General features: G+C 35.2%; 1 protein-coding gene across 2 annotated transcripts in view; it reads right to left on the bottom strand.

Moving 5' to 3' along the window:
- LOC142239061 (uncharacterized) overlaps positions 1-16004 on the bottom strand; it is a 327842-nt gene that overhangs the window by 224501 nt on the left and 87337 nt on the right. For both annotated transcript variants that reach the window (XM_075310826.1, XM_075310827.1), the window contains exon 2: positions 9663-9699. The gene's annotated coding sequence lies outside the window, so the exon portion shown is untranslated. The remainder of the gene's footprint in view (positions 1-9662; positions 9700-16004) is intronic.

Genomic DNA, 16004 nt, shown 5'->3' on the forward strand with positions numbered 1-16004 from the left:
TGTTCCCCTTGGCTTTCCTCTAGGGCATGCAGCTTTCAGTGAAATGTTGAAGGCCTTAGTAATCCGCTCCACTGCGTGTTCGATATCTTGCACAGTGCCCATATTTGTCTCCGGCACTTCCGGTATCATCAAATTGAACGATTCCCTATACCTATTCCAATCAGCTTTCCTAACATTTGGCGGAAATATGGTCTTTGAAGTACGAACAGCCAATCTGAAACTGATGTAGCGATGATCTGAGAAGCTATGTTCCCTCAAAACTTGCCACTCAGATATCTTATCATTCAGTTCCGGAGAGGTCAACGTTACGTCCAAAACCTCTTGTCTGTTCCTGGTGACGAAGGTTGGTGCATCTCCCTTATTGCAAACTACCAGGTTAGTACGCAAAATAAACTCTATTAGCGACTCTCCCCTTGCATTAGTATCACTACTTCCCCAAATACTATGATGTGCATTTGCATCGCATCCCATAATGAGTTTTGTCTTTGTTTTTAGTGACTCCTCAACTAAGGTCTTAACGGCACAGGGTGGCATATCCCTATCATGTCCCATGTAGACCGAAGATACCCAATATTTGCATGTGGATATCTCTAGACTGGCTACGACAGTGTCTGCATTGCTCAATGAAGGAAGCAGAAACAAGTTTAGTTCATTTTTAGCAATTATACATGCTCGATTTATATCGTTACCGGTATTATGCAAAAGTTTGAAACCCGGAGTGCTTAATTCACAGATCTTGTTCTTATATATGTATGGTTCTTGAATAAGAACTATATCTATGTCTCCTTTCATCAGGAGAACTTTTAAGGCAGCACAAGCGGCCTTACAATGGTGAAGATTTATCTGGAGGAACCGTAGAACCATCCAAATTTTCAACCACCGTCACATCAGCCGCTTCAATTGAGTCATCAAGGGCTTCCTCTTCACAGATCTCGGTGACTCTCGCAACAATCCGCGGTTCAGCTTTGGTGAGGCTTGAGCCTGTAGAAACTTCCCGCATATGATTTTCGCCATAGTCTGTAGGTTTTATGTCTCCTTCGGCTTCGCTAGGAGATTTTTTCACTGCTGACTCTACCGGAGGCTTGTCCGTTTCGGTATCCTTTGGCTGATCGCTTTTGTATACCTTCATATGGATATCATGAAAGCCATAACTTACGCGTCCTTGGGTCTGGGCTAGATGTGGCAGCGACTCTATGTTTAATATAAACACCGCATGTCGTCTTGGTCCATCCACCTCATCCAAACGACCAACCTTCCAATCGGCGGTTGGAAGATCTGGGTTACATTCTTTTAGTCTCTCTAGTATTGACTCAGGATCAGGAGGGTTTGCCGGTATCCATGCATGTGCTCTAGGTTTAGCCGGTATGTCTTTTTTATCGACTAACTCCAAAGCGGCTCCTTCCCAAACTTCACCAATTAGCATCAATGCAGCTTTAAAGCAATCCATAGACCTCTGGTCTGCAAAAGCTATTAACTTATATCGTCCTTGATACCATCCAGCATCTTGCCGTCGAGAACTTGGTCCGGGAAACTTTTTTCGCACCTCTGAGTAGACACCAGACATCGCGTTCTCAATTTCCCCCCATTTTTGCCTTGGAATCATACCGTCCAATGCTCCTTTATTAATAATAGCCATCACAAGGCTGTCTTTTGCAACTGAGGCAAACGATCTTTGATCCCGTTTGGAGGATGGTAGCTCATCCGGTGATCGTTCCCTTTTTCCAGCTTCAAGAATTCCTTGAGCCCATTTTAAGGAATCGCTTTGCTTAGCCGACAACGTGCTTGGGTCGACGGATCCTAATTTCTTTAGGATAAACAAAGCATTTCTTCGTTCCTTGAATCTCTTTCGAGAGGGATTGCCTCCTTTTGATGTCGTCACCTTAGAAAAGGTTCGACTTGCCAAAGTGTCACCGCCAGTCGACCCGTCTACAGGTCGATTAATTGGGCCTGACTGTTGGTCGCTGCCCAAATTTATAACTTCAGTCGTTACCCGTCCACTGGGCCCTGAAGTTAGCAACCCAGTGGATGACTTTGAATTTCGCTGCATGGTGGTTTATTATTTCCACCACACGTGAAATTCGTAATAAGTACTTATTACGATGAAATACTCCGCTATTAGAAAACACGTCCGTTCAGTTCGACAGTTGAATAATAAACTACGCAACCTAACTACGCAAAGGTCCTGTGCTTAGACCCGAGCTATAATACTATCAAATAACTGACATATTTAAAAGCGTTTACTTATGGTCGTTTACATAGTTACCACTCAAGGCCTCCAATTCAAATCGCCATCCAATATTAACTGATTCATAGAACATACAAGCATATGTAACTCCCGATATATGTGTTTTATATAGACATTATGAATTGAATTCATTAAAAATAATTGAACATTCTTTACGTGTATGTGCTTCATACACTTCTTTGTACGCAAGGCTGTTATTTTTACACAGACGTAGGAGCGGGACGATACAAATAGACAAGATAATGATCAGGATTGTACGATTCTTAAACTCCGGTAATCTTTATATTTTCATCTTATGATTAGTCTAAACGGATATTAAAATTGCACATTTCGACACTCAATGAACCGATGATTGTCTGAGAAGAAGTACGCCTGTAGCATCAATTTGGATGTGTTTGTCTATCGTAAAAAATATTTAGAGATTAAAATTTTAACTACGAAAGCACTGTCTTTCAATCATATGTATTTCAACGATTTCCGCTAAATCATCTTATTCTTTTTATACCCACCATCATAGGATGGGGTATACTTACTTTGTCATTTCGTTTGTAGCAAATATCCGATCCGATTGAAATTTAGAACATGATGTCAATATATGACCTTGCCGCACCATGCCGAAATTAGTTCATATGCAACCCCCATATAGGCTGATCCCCAGATTTACTTCTCGAGCCTCCTGGAAAAGCAAATTTCATCCGATCTGATTGAAATTTGATATTTACGTGATGTCAGTATGCGGTTTACTAATTAAAAATTGGTCCATACGGGTCAGAAACTGTCTATCGTTAACTGTAAGGTATTTGACATACATATTTTACCATACGTATTTTACCGTACGTAGTTTCTGACAATATACAAATTAAAAAAAAAAAGTTATACTTTTTAGAACCACTTATTTACAACTTTTTTAGAATTTTTCTATTTACAAAGGTCTTATAGAAAAAGAGTCTAGTATGATAAGTATAGGTTATGAATAGCGGCAACCGATATTTCAGGCTCACTTTGACAATTCAGTCCATTGTGATACCACAGTGGTAAATATCTCTCTTATCAATGAGTGCTGCCCGATTCTTGGTTTATCTCAATGACAAACGATAATCCATCGTTGAGAAACTTTTTGGTGTTTGATCGAAACCGGGGTTGTATATAAATCTAAATCAACGTGGATTGTATTTTGCTACAACAGTTTTCACAGTTTCAACAAGTTGAAAACGAGTTGCATTCAGAATTTTTTCAAATCCTTGATTCTCTGGAAAAATTACAATTTACTTTTGAGTAAAAATTTCAAAATATTATAAAAATCTATAAAATTCAATATGGCGTTTTCATTGCTTCAAAATATTTTCTTATTCAAAAGAATTTGTAATCAAATCTAAGGATCCTGTAAGTATTTTTGACATTTACTACGTTTTTTTTTCGTTTTATAGAGGTATATGACGTTTTCGACGTTTAAATTTTTGGACAGAAGAAAACCCAAAAAGTTATACCCGGACCATCTCTGATATGGGTTCATAATTATAGAGACCCCATATAAACCGACCCCAAAATTTGACTTCTAAAGCCTCATCCGATCTGTTTGAATTTGGCTCTCTGATTACATTTCGAAAATTGATTGTGTATGACAGACTTTAGTAGAACTTTCAATGTAATCCATAGTAGAAAGTTTGGCATGGCCGAACTTACGGCTGTATATACTTGTCCTTCCCAAGATTCTGTAGAAGCAAATTGGCATCTAATCAAGAACTGCACTAAAAAGGGGGACTAAAGCTAACATATTGTAACATTATTTTGGTCCATGGATAGTATTGTGTTTTATATAAAAGTATCCCAAGTCCCAAGTGAGAAAGTCTCCTTCTTTCAATAACTTTGTTTAGTCACATGAACATAAAAAATAAGAAAGGATAGAATTTCACTAAATTTATATTTTGCACAAGGTAGTTCAGAATTTTCTGAAATTTGTTTATATTACTAAACTTGTGGCTCTAAAGACCTTTTTACAAGCAAGAGAAAACACTTAATTATGGCTAATAAATTATATTACACTAGTTGATAAATACTTACTTTTTTCAATATTTTGAGTGCATTATCGACCCAAGATCATCCCCTAAGGAAGGTGGATATATGATCTAAAAACATATTCAGTGTATATATTTTTTTATAACAAATTGATGTATCCTTGAGATAGCGCTTTACTCATCTAAAAAATCGACCCGCCTTAATGGCCATTCGTTGCTACACACGTGTGGCATGTTATATTGATACGACAATCAAACCTTAGCACGTACATACATACGTGTCATCGGTGCAAAACTCAATGTGAATTGAAGGTTTATGAATTTTGATTAAATTTCACGTGAAAGTGAATTTCAATGCTACAAATTTATAGAAAATTTTCAGGGAAAATGCCAACATACAAAAAAAAAACAAAGCACTCGAAAAAAGACTAAAGTTAAAAACTAAACGTATATAAAGAAAATAGACGTTGACATATCACTGAATGTATTATCGTTAGTATTTATAGTGGGTGTACGTGTGTGTATTTGTGTACGCGCGTGCTTCTTTCTGCCTTACAATTACAGTGAAAATAGTGAGCAAATCCAAAACATGAAAGACAAACATCACTTATTTACCTTTACCCCTCTTTTGCCACAGACACAGACTTCATACTTCATTGGTCTACTGCTGCCAATAATGGAAATAATTAAGTTCAATTCAATCAAATAATTTTTATACAAAAGCCTATTGGAAATACCCATTAAGGTATAAACATCACTGAAGCAAATATATTTAATTAATAAAAACGAATGCAGCAACAAAATAGTGTTTGTTAGAGAAGTTAGATATACTCCATACATTTATATATACACTTTCTAAAGTTTATTTTCTCAACAAAATCATATTAATATGAATATTATTGCTATGCAAACTAACTAAAAAATAATTTGAAGACTACCCAACAAACGAACGAAAAGCACATCCAGGGATCCTCTATTAATTTGTTTTTCTCTTCCTGCAATATTTCACTATTTTAAATGAAGATTTAAGTTCTAAACAAATTAAAAGTCGTAAAAAGAATGGAAAATGAACCTGTACTATTCACTTCCATGGAAGTTCTTTTGAAAAAGTTGCACATTAAAAAAATATGTAATGAAAATAAAAAATACTAAAAAATAATTTTTATAAAGGAACTTTATTTTTTATTCATTATAATAAAGAACATCTCGAGAAGTAGTTACAATTCATACGTTCATAACACTAACGTTTATATTTACGTATTGATACATCATGTTCAATGGCGTTTATGGCAATACACTAGGTTCAACTCCCAGCGAAAAAGTTTTTCAATTAGTAAACATTAGATAATAAGAAACTAAACGTCTAACGAGAATATAACAAAACTCAAATGCATAACTTCTACGACAACTTCTGTTCTATGGCAAGCTCATGTAAAATGAATTGGCGATGATTCAAATATGAACCACATCCGGATCACACGTTTGGATGTAACTCAAAACACAGGCTTGTGCCTGCGGTCTAGACTTTGGTAACAAAAATGTGTTCGGGGACACCGACTCAGCGACCGGCCCTGATCCTTATTGCCTAAGACACCATGTGTCTATCTCGTCACTACTTTTTGGTAGCTCTTTCTTATACCCTTCGCATACCAGACGCATGTGCTCATACAAGTACGTCTATCAACAACTTTCAAGTAGTGCATCAATCATTTGTTCTTATAGACTTATAGATACTACACAAAATACAAAAAAAAAAAAACAAGTATATACGGCCGTAAGTTCGGCCAGGCCAAAGGTTATGTACCCTCCATCATGGATTGCGTAGAAACTTCATCTAAACACTGCCATCCACAATCGAATTACTTAAGTGGCGGTAACGCTTGCCGATGGCAAGGTATCTTGAAACCTCCTAACACCATCTTCTAAATTTTATGTAAGTCCATACGTGGTATATATTAAATCAAAAAAGATCGATCCAATACGTATATAATTCAGTTTGACAAAGTAGACATAAAATTTTGACAAAATTTTCTACAGAAATAAAATTTTAACAAAATTTTCTATAGAAATAAAATTTTCACAAAATTTTCTATAGAAATAAACTTTTGACAAAATTTTCTATAGAAATAAAATCTTGGTAGGTTATTTTTGGCTCGAGTGGCAACCATGATTATGAACCGAATAAAATTTGAACAAAATTTTCTATAGAAATAAAATTTTGATAAAATTTTCTATAGAAATAAAATTTTGACAATGATGAAAAGTTTATTATGAACCGAATAAAATTTTAACAAAATTTTCTCTAGAAATAAAATTTTGACAAAATTTTCTATAGAAATAAAATTTTGGTAGATTATTTTTGGCTCTAGTGGCAACCATGATTATGAACCGATATGGACCAATTTTTGTGTGATTGGACCAATTTTGGTATGGTTGTTAGCGACCATATACTAACACCACGTGCCTAATTTGAACCGGATCGGATGAATTTTGCTCCTCCAAGAGGCTCCGGAGGTCAAATCTGGAGAATGTTTTATATGGGGGCTATATATAATTATGGACCGATATGGAACAATTCTGGCACGGTTGTTAAAGATCATATACTAACACCATGTTCCAAATTACAACCGGATTGGATGAAATTTGCTTCTCTTGGAGACTTCGCAAGCCAAATCTGGGGATCGGTTTATATGGGGGCTATATATAATTATGAACGGAAATTTGCTTCTCTTTTAGGCTCCGCAAGCCAAATCTGGGGATCGGTTTATATGGGGGCTATATATAATTATGGACCGATGTGGACCAATTTTTGCATGATTGTTAGAGACCATATACCAAATTTCAGCCGGAACGGAGGAAATATGCTTCTGTTAGAGGCTCCACAAGCCAAATCTGAGGGTCCCTTTATATGGGGGCTATACGTAAAAGTGGACCGATATGGCCCATTTTCAATACCATCTGACCTACATCTATAACAACTACTTGTGCCAAGTTTCAAGTCGATAGCTTGTTTCGTTCGGAAGTTAGCGTGATTTCAACAGACGGACGGACGGACATGCTTAGATCGACTCAGAATTTCACCACGACCCGGAATATATATACTTTATGGGGTCTTAGAGCAATATTTCGATGTGTTACAAACGGAATGACAAAGTTAATATACCCCCATCCTATGATGGAGGGTATAAAAACGTTTAAAATGGTTATAATGGACAGTCTCCTTCGATACAGTGGGATTTTGTACATTAAAATTGTATGGGAATGGAAGAAACTTATTTCGATGTCACCATCATAAAACAGAGCCACTACATTTTACTATTTGCAAATTTTCGGTCAATATTTGCAAAAGGAATACACCATCTATATTTGAAATTAAAGCAACTATCATGATAAATGTTACCTTTCCATAAACACATCCTTGCAATAATTATGCAAATATTTTGAAATTATGCAATTGGAAAAGTGGCTATATATGTTAAGGTAAAATGATCCATTATAAAGTTTTGCGTAGTCTACCAGTCTATTGGAATGCCGGTTTACAGAAATATGACGATAATAAATTAGGAAGCGCAACCATCTTTTAAACAATTGGGAGGTCATTAGAACCTGGGCTAGAACCCACGACTGTATGTCAGACAAGGCAACTATTGCTACTTGGTACATTATTTAAATAGGAAGATTATTTTATATTAACAAAAACCAAAATACCGAGAACAATTAAATTATTTCGTATATTCCAGTATACTTCGGGTTAATTATACCGCATTCACATTAGACTCAAAATCTACTAAAAATGGATTTGAAATCCCGTATTTACAAGCAAAAATACAACTTTGGAAGTATAATGAGAATCAAACCAAAAAACATTTGTAGTATTTATCTCTCCATTTTATATAAAATATTGTAAAGAAAAATTCCCGGGAATTCCCGCACTTAATTCCCGGGAAAGCGGGAACGAAAAAATGGCGAATTCCCGGAATCCCCTTCCCCGGAAAAACCCCTAACTATATGTTTTCCTAAAACAATTGTCTAGAAGAAAACAACATCCAGAAAAAAGTGCCTTCTAAACTAAAGGAAAAAATGTTCATCAATTTAGTTTATCCATTTTACCTTAAATTTTTGTGTGAAATAATAAAATTTACTTGTTTCAGTAAAAAAAAAGATCCTAAACTGAAAGCAGTTAGGAATAGTTCATTAACTAGAATAAGGCATGTAATTTTACTAATACTGTTTTCTTCGCTGGGTATAAGAATTTACTACTGAAAAAGAAAATTTTATTCACTGATAACAAAGCATTCGTAAAAATAAACAAAAACCGAACTTAACCCAAAGTTTTGTTTACCCAAATAACCAGAAATAAATACTAACAAAACCTAAAAATGTGATTATTAAAAATAAGTAAGTAGCAATGTTAATGTCGCTCTTTTGTAGTATATTATTGACGTTTCGTTGAACTTATTTGTTTTAACAAATTTAATGATACAAAACCTGCGCCCCCACCCATTTGGGAAGCGCTGCATTTACATAAAAACTAAAGTTGTATATCAGCTAAAAACGATCACTTATATTCAAGACTAAGTATTTGAGTGTATATATATTCCTCAATATCCCTTAATTTATGTAACAAGTTTTGTTTGAACCACCAAGGTGATGGGCCCTGATAGCATGTGTCCGTATCGAAAGAGGGCTATATTTATCTAACACCCGAAATTAGTTAATTTTGAAGATATTGATCAAATGGTTTTCTAATTCAGAAGCAACCTCATGGAGCATTGTGTAAATTCTATCGGAACTTAGTTATTATTATCCACATAATATTTCTGAAGTTACAATATTAAAACAAATTAAATATTTTCTATTATCCTAATTTCTCTTTATTACAATTCAGTTAAAATAGTTATTATAATAATTGTTAAGAAAATACCACATTGTACCAAATAGCCAAGAATTCTTCCAATGTACCAAATCTACCGATCGTGTAACCATTATGATGTATTACCAATGTAAAATGTTTACCCTAAACGAAATAAGTATCCTAATTCTAAATATATAAACACGACTACAATCAAGTTGCTTGTTTAGGGGTTTTTTTCTTCAAAACACACGACGGTTTTAACTCAAAAGCAAAATTGTTTACAACAATTTAACATCTTCTTGTAGAAGTCACAACAATGAAATATTTCAAACGAATTTGTACTTGCTGCTGAGACCTCTTCTAAGGGTTGTTCCATTATATTCCATTATCCATGAGTAAGACATGAAAAGACATCGAAACCTGCAGATCAATTTCACCGTTTGATTTAGTAACTAATTACATGTTTGAAATTACACTTTAATGTAATAGTAAGAAGATTTGCGTAAGAACAGAAGTATGGAATTATCGATGGAATGAAAGATCTTACCCGAGTTTCCGTTTATATGATGCCATTAGCCATGTATCTGAAATTACAACAAAAGAAAAATAATATTATTGTTAACTCGTAAAACTCATTTTTATTACTTTTATTTTAAATGGTCATGTTTTTCCAAACACGTGGCATATTTCTACGAGCGGACCAATTTTTAGAGATGGGCACAGGTTTGTGAATAGAAACTCCGTGTTATTGCTTGTGCAACTTATTATTCCTCTCAACGAATAATAATAATAATAAGGATAGTTCCAAATGGAAAAAAGGTTACAAATAAAACGTGTGTAAGTGTTGTTACAAGAAAATTCAATTTTATTGGGGAGAAGAGAAAGAGAGTTACTGCTCACCTTATTGAGCATAGAGGACAAAGTCTAGTAAATCATGCAATAAATATCCTGCAAACCTATGATATTCGTTTTATATAATGGGTAATTCACAAGAATTTTGTCTCAATAATAATTCAGCTAGAAAAGTTCACAATTAGAAGCGGTTATTTGCTATCTTATGTGTATGAAAAATTTTAAATAAGATATATATTAATTTGTAAAAATTTTCAAAATTTAAGGACAATTTCAGATTTGTCCACTGTTATTGTTGTGGAATATTTTATAAAACAAAAATAAAAGCGAGAAATAATGTAGGATATCTCCATTCCAAAAATGGAAAGAGTGTAAAACAATGTGCCTGTTGTAACGGAGATAGTCCATAGATATTTTATTTTCAATTCCTCAACGCAAATTAAAATCTTATTTTTCTCTATCTCACACATATTTCAAAAGGGTTCCTTTTCTTGTTTCATTTCAAATTTGAATTCCTTAACTCTCTAAAATTTATTTTTCAGCAGTGCTTACAACTCGGCCACGCTCCACTACTCACGACTTCGTAAGAAATCTCATGTACATTTGCAGGAGTAGGAAACTCGGACACCGCATTACATATGTCATTCTCCAATCCTGGTTTAACACCATCTGCATTAATATCAAAGCCTAAGTATTTGATGGATTCTTGTAAGAGGAAACACTTCTTCAATTTAAGTGTTACTCCATTATCACTCAACCGTTTTAATATAATTTCTAAGTTAAGAAAACTAGTTTCAGTTGGAATAAACAAAAATCGTCCATATAAACCATTGTTGTTGTAAATCTTAATTCCCCTGAAATCTTTTTCATGGTTCTCTGAAAAACAGCCGGTGCATTTACTAAACCAAATTGCTTCCTTAGAAATTCATAATGTCCATCTGGTGGAATAAAATCAGCCTTCTGAGAGGAGTCCTTATCCATCGATATTTCATAGTAACCACTTGCACCTCTTAATCTATCAATTTCCATCCTAGGCATTGGAAACATTTCTTTTATAGTTTTCCGATTCACAGCTCTCAAATCAAAGCAAAAAAAGCGTCTCCATGATCTGCACTACTCAAATAGCAGCGTCCTATATTGTTGTTTTGATCTGCTGTGTTTCGTCCTATTTCGGGACGTTGTGCATTTATATTCGCTCTTCGATTTTTTTGGACATGCCACCGCTGCCCCCAATTACATATAAGCCTTTTTAAAGAAACGATATTTTATGTTCAATTCTTCAACGCAAATTAAAATTTTATTTTTCTCCATCTCATACATATTTCAAAAGGATTCCTTTTCTTTTTTCATTTCAAATTTGGATTTCTTAACTCTCCAAAGTTTATTTTTCAGCAGTGCTTACAGACACGAATTAGCCGGTTTTCCACCATATAATTCCGTCATATTTTTAAGGAAATTATTATGTTACATAGCCTGTTGAAGTAGTCGATGGTAAAGTACCCACGAACCAAGAACTCAGCCTTATGAAAAGAAACGTTTGATAAATGAGAATGCAAACAATTTTCAAAATTTCATGAATTATTGAATTTCATTGAATATGAATTAAAAAAAATAAAATACTAGAAAAATTGGACAAAATTTATCAAGTTGATGAAATGGAATGGTCCGACTATCGGACCAAATTTAAAAATTAAAAAACGTTTTGGATCTTTGGTCCGATTGATCCAAAATGGCAACGCTGATAGAGATTTTGGATTCAATCCCTGAAAGTGGTCAACAAATATAATTATCAATTATCAGGAAGAGTTACACCAATTTTGTTCGTCAGAAGTATGTTTGCCGGTGCTTAGAATGGTTTTGATTTTTTGGATACTGATTTTTTAAAAACTATGAAAAAGAAGATATGAGAAGCGACTACAAACCATTGGCTCCGCTGGATCACGATTATTTTCTACAACTTAGTCTACGAATAGGAAGAAATTACACTGAACAAAATATTAACTTAATATGAAAGATTTTGCACAAGAAAGTACAAACATTATTCAAGTGAAATTAATACTACACTAAAAAATATTGTTGTGAGGCAAAAGATTTTTAATTTAGATTTAGATAGGTTAGGTTAGGTTAGGTTAAAGTGGCAGCCAGATTAAATTTCAGGCTCACTTAGACTATTCAGTCCATTGTGATACCACATTTAACTAAAAGCACCTATTACATATGGCACTTCTAGTCTTAACCACTGAACCTTCTCTATTATTTACTTTTGTGGAACCAACCAGATTGCTCCAAAAACATTAACAAACTGCTTAAGTTAACGTTTTCCAGGTCAGCCAGTAATCTAAAGCTATATGCTCCTAAAATTCGCTTACGCCTTACACAAAAAGCAGGACACTCACACAAGAAGTGTTTAATTGATTCCTTTTCCTCCACATCATGACAACTTATACAATAGTCATTATACTTCGCACCTATAGTTTTTGCAAATTCGCCTATCAGGCAGCGACCCGTTATATCACATATCAGAAGTGCTATCTGACGCCTTGAGAACACTGGCATATCTAGTGTGCGGTTTAAGTTTAAATGGGGCCATGTTTGCTTGGTGTCGCTACAACCCTTGCAAGTTTCCCATCGAATATTGGCCATCTTAACAGCTTTCTCACGCAGTAAGAGCTTGCAGGTGGCCAGAGGCATACCAACAGATTCTAGTTCCCCTGGAATATGTAAGGTAGTTCCTAGCCTTGCTAACACATCTGCTTCGCAGTTCCCCGGTATGTGCCTATGGCCAGGCACCCATATTAGGTGAATATTGTACTGCTCAGCCATCTCGTTGAGAGATTTGCGGCAGTCTATGGCCGTTTTCGAGTTAAGGAACACAGAGTCCAAGGATTTTATTGCAGGTTGACTGTCTGAGTATATATTAATGCCAATATATGTTGGAACATTACTTCTCAGCCAATTCACCACCTCTCTTATTGCCAATATTTCAGCCTGAAAAACACTACAGTGATTAGGTAATCTTTTCGCTATTCGAATTTCCAGATCTTTAGAATATACTCCGAACCCCACTTGTCCATTCAATTTGGAGCCATCAGTATAGAAATCTATATATCTTTCATTCCCCGGGGTCTGTGTACACCACGCCTCACCGTTGGGAATTAGGGTTTCAAACTTTTTGTCGAAAAGTGGTTTTGCCAGGGTGTAATCCACTACGTTAGGCACATCTGGCATTACTTTGAGGACCGAACTATGACCGTACATTTTTTCCGACCACAGCGATAGCTCGCGCAACCGCACAGCCGTTGTTGCAGCTGACTGTTTGGCCCCTGACTGCTAGCGCCACATCATCTGCGTATGCCACCACTTTTATCCTTTCTTTTTCTAGGGAAACCAGAAGGTTGTTTATAGCAACATTCCAAAGAAGAGGTGATAGAACTCCTCCTTGAGGAGTGCCTCTGTTCACATACCTTTGTATGTTTGCTTGTCCTAGTGTGGCTGAAATGCGTCTCTTTCTTAGAAGTTCGTCTAACAGCCTAAGTATACCTGGATCAACATCCAGAGTTGTCAGTCCATTTAATATCGAGCTCGGATGGACATTACTGAACGCTGTCTAGAAACGCCACGATTGTGTATTCTTTGACAGATAGTGAGCTTTCAATAAAGCTGACTAGTTCATGCAACGAGGTCTCAGTCGACCTGTCCTTCGAGTATGCATACTGTCATTTCGAGAGCAAACTTGAACCCACGCTAGTTCTAAGATACATGTCTATCATCCTCTCCAGGGACTTAAGTAGGAATGAGGATAAGCTGATTGGTCGGAAATCCTTCGCACTCGAGTGAGAGGCTTTTCCTGCTTTAGGTATGAAGACGACTTTTGTTTCCCTCCACTTTTCTGGAATATATGCTAAGTTTACACATCGTTTATATATCACCGTCAACCAGGGGATAATTCTTTCAGCCACTGCCTGTAACTCCGCCGGAGTAATTCCATCAGGTCCGGGGGATTTGAATGGTCCAAAGCTATTTAAAGCTCATTTTATTGTAGATTCCGACACAATTTCCTCGATAGGAAATGATCGCTGAGCCTCTGTTACACCAGATTTAGATATAGCTCCCATATATATGTTTTTCTAATTTCGACAAAAATGGTCAAAATACCAACATTTTCCTTGTAAAATCGCCTCTGCTTAGTCGAAAAGTTGTAAAAATGACTTTAATTTTCCTAAACTTCTAATACATATATGTCGAGCGATAAATCATAAATAAACTTTTACGAAGTTTCCTTAAAATTGCTTCAGATTTAAATGTTTCCCATATTTTTTTACTAACATTGTGTTCCACCCCAGTGCATTAGCCGACTTAAATTTTGAGTCTATAGATTTTGTGGAAGTCTATCAAATTCTGTCCAGACCGAGTGATATTGAAATGTATGTATTTGGGACAAACCTTTATATATAGCACCCAACACATTTGACGGATGTGGGATGGTATCGAAAATTTAGATCTACAAGGTGGTGCAGGGTATAATATAGTCGACCCGGCCCGACTTTAGACTTGCCTTACTTGTTCTTTTATGTGGTAGAAAATAAAAATTAACCAAGTAATTTTAAAGTTTTTCTATAGAAATAAAATTTTGGTAGATTATTTTTGGCGATATGGGCCAATTTTTGTATGATTGGCGATCGGCTATATATAACTATAGACCGATATGTACCAATTTTTGCATGGCTGTTCACCGAATGGGATGAATTTTGCTCCTCTAAGAGGCTCCGGAGGACAAATCTGGGGATCGGTTTATATGAGGGCTATATATAATTATGGACCGATATGGACCAATTTTGCATGGTTGTTAGATACATATACAAACACCACGTACCAAATTTCAACCGGATCGAATGAATTTTTCTCCTCCAAGAGGCTCCGTTTATATGGGGGCTATATATAATTATGGATCAATATGGATCAATTTTTGCACGTTTTTTAGAGACCATATACTAACACCACGTACAAAATTTCAATCGGATCGGATCGGATGAATTTCGCTCCTCTAAGAGGCTCCGGAGGTCAAATCTGGGGATCGGTTTATATGGGGGCTATATATAATTATGGACCGATATGAACCAATTTTTGCATGACAAAGTTAATATCCTATGGTGGAGGGTATAAAAAAATTAAAAGTCGACGTTTTGATGTCAACCGCTAAATCAGTCCTTTTTGATTTACTTTACTTTTTTTTTTAAAATAAAAGCACTATGTACACCGAAAAAAAGTAAACTGTTTTATAGGAAGAATGATCTACCTCGCACGTAAATTGAACTAAATTTTACTCTACATTTTGAGACTTCCACAAAGCGTTGCTAAAACCAGGAAAATTTGTACTTTTTATTAACTGCAGTTCACGAAATTACATCCTCTCATTGAAGAAAAATTAACTAAAAGTAAAGAAGAACATTATTGGCGCCAAATCATGACTATTTTAACCATACCGTAGTTCATTCTTACAATTTTTGGGAATCGTACGAACATCTTCCTTTGCTTTAGTTCATATTGAAATTATGTGTACGGTCATTGAACTTTATACCCACATTTAGTTCATAAAATTTTTGAGGCATACTTAAAAAAAGTAAAACTTCATTAAGTTGTGGAAAATTTCAGAAAAAATAATAAAATTTAACTTCTAGCAAATACTTTTTTCCAATAAAAATAAGTTAAATTTAGCGTTAGTTTAACTGCGGAGATTTTTTTTGTGTACAACAATAAAATATTTTTTAAAGCATTTTTCTTCGAAAGCTAGAGACACAGCTTATAATAGATGGAAACGATACAGAACTTTTGCTCTCAGGCAAGATTTTCGATCGAGTAGGAAACAAGTAAATGACATGATTAGGGAAGCAAAGATTAAATATCACCGACATCGTTTTGGTAACGCTCTGGATTCCAAACGGACATGGAAAACTATACGTGATATCGGTAATGGAAAGAAGTCAGATAATCGGTTTATTGATGTTGATGTTGAGGAACTAAACTCAAAATTTACTAA

This window comes from Haematobia irritans, chromosome 5, assembly GCF_050003625.1.
Source record: "Haematobia irritans isolate KBUSLIRL chromosome 5, ASM5000362v1, whole genome shotgun sequence".
Taxonomy (NCBI): Eukaryota; Metazoa; Arthropoda; class Insecta; order Diptera; family Muscidae; genus Haematobia; species Haematobia irritans.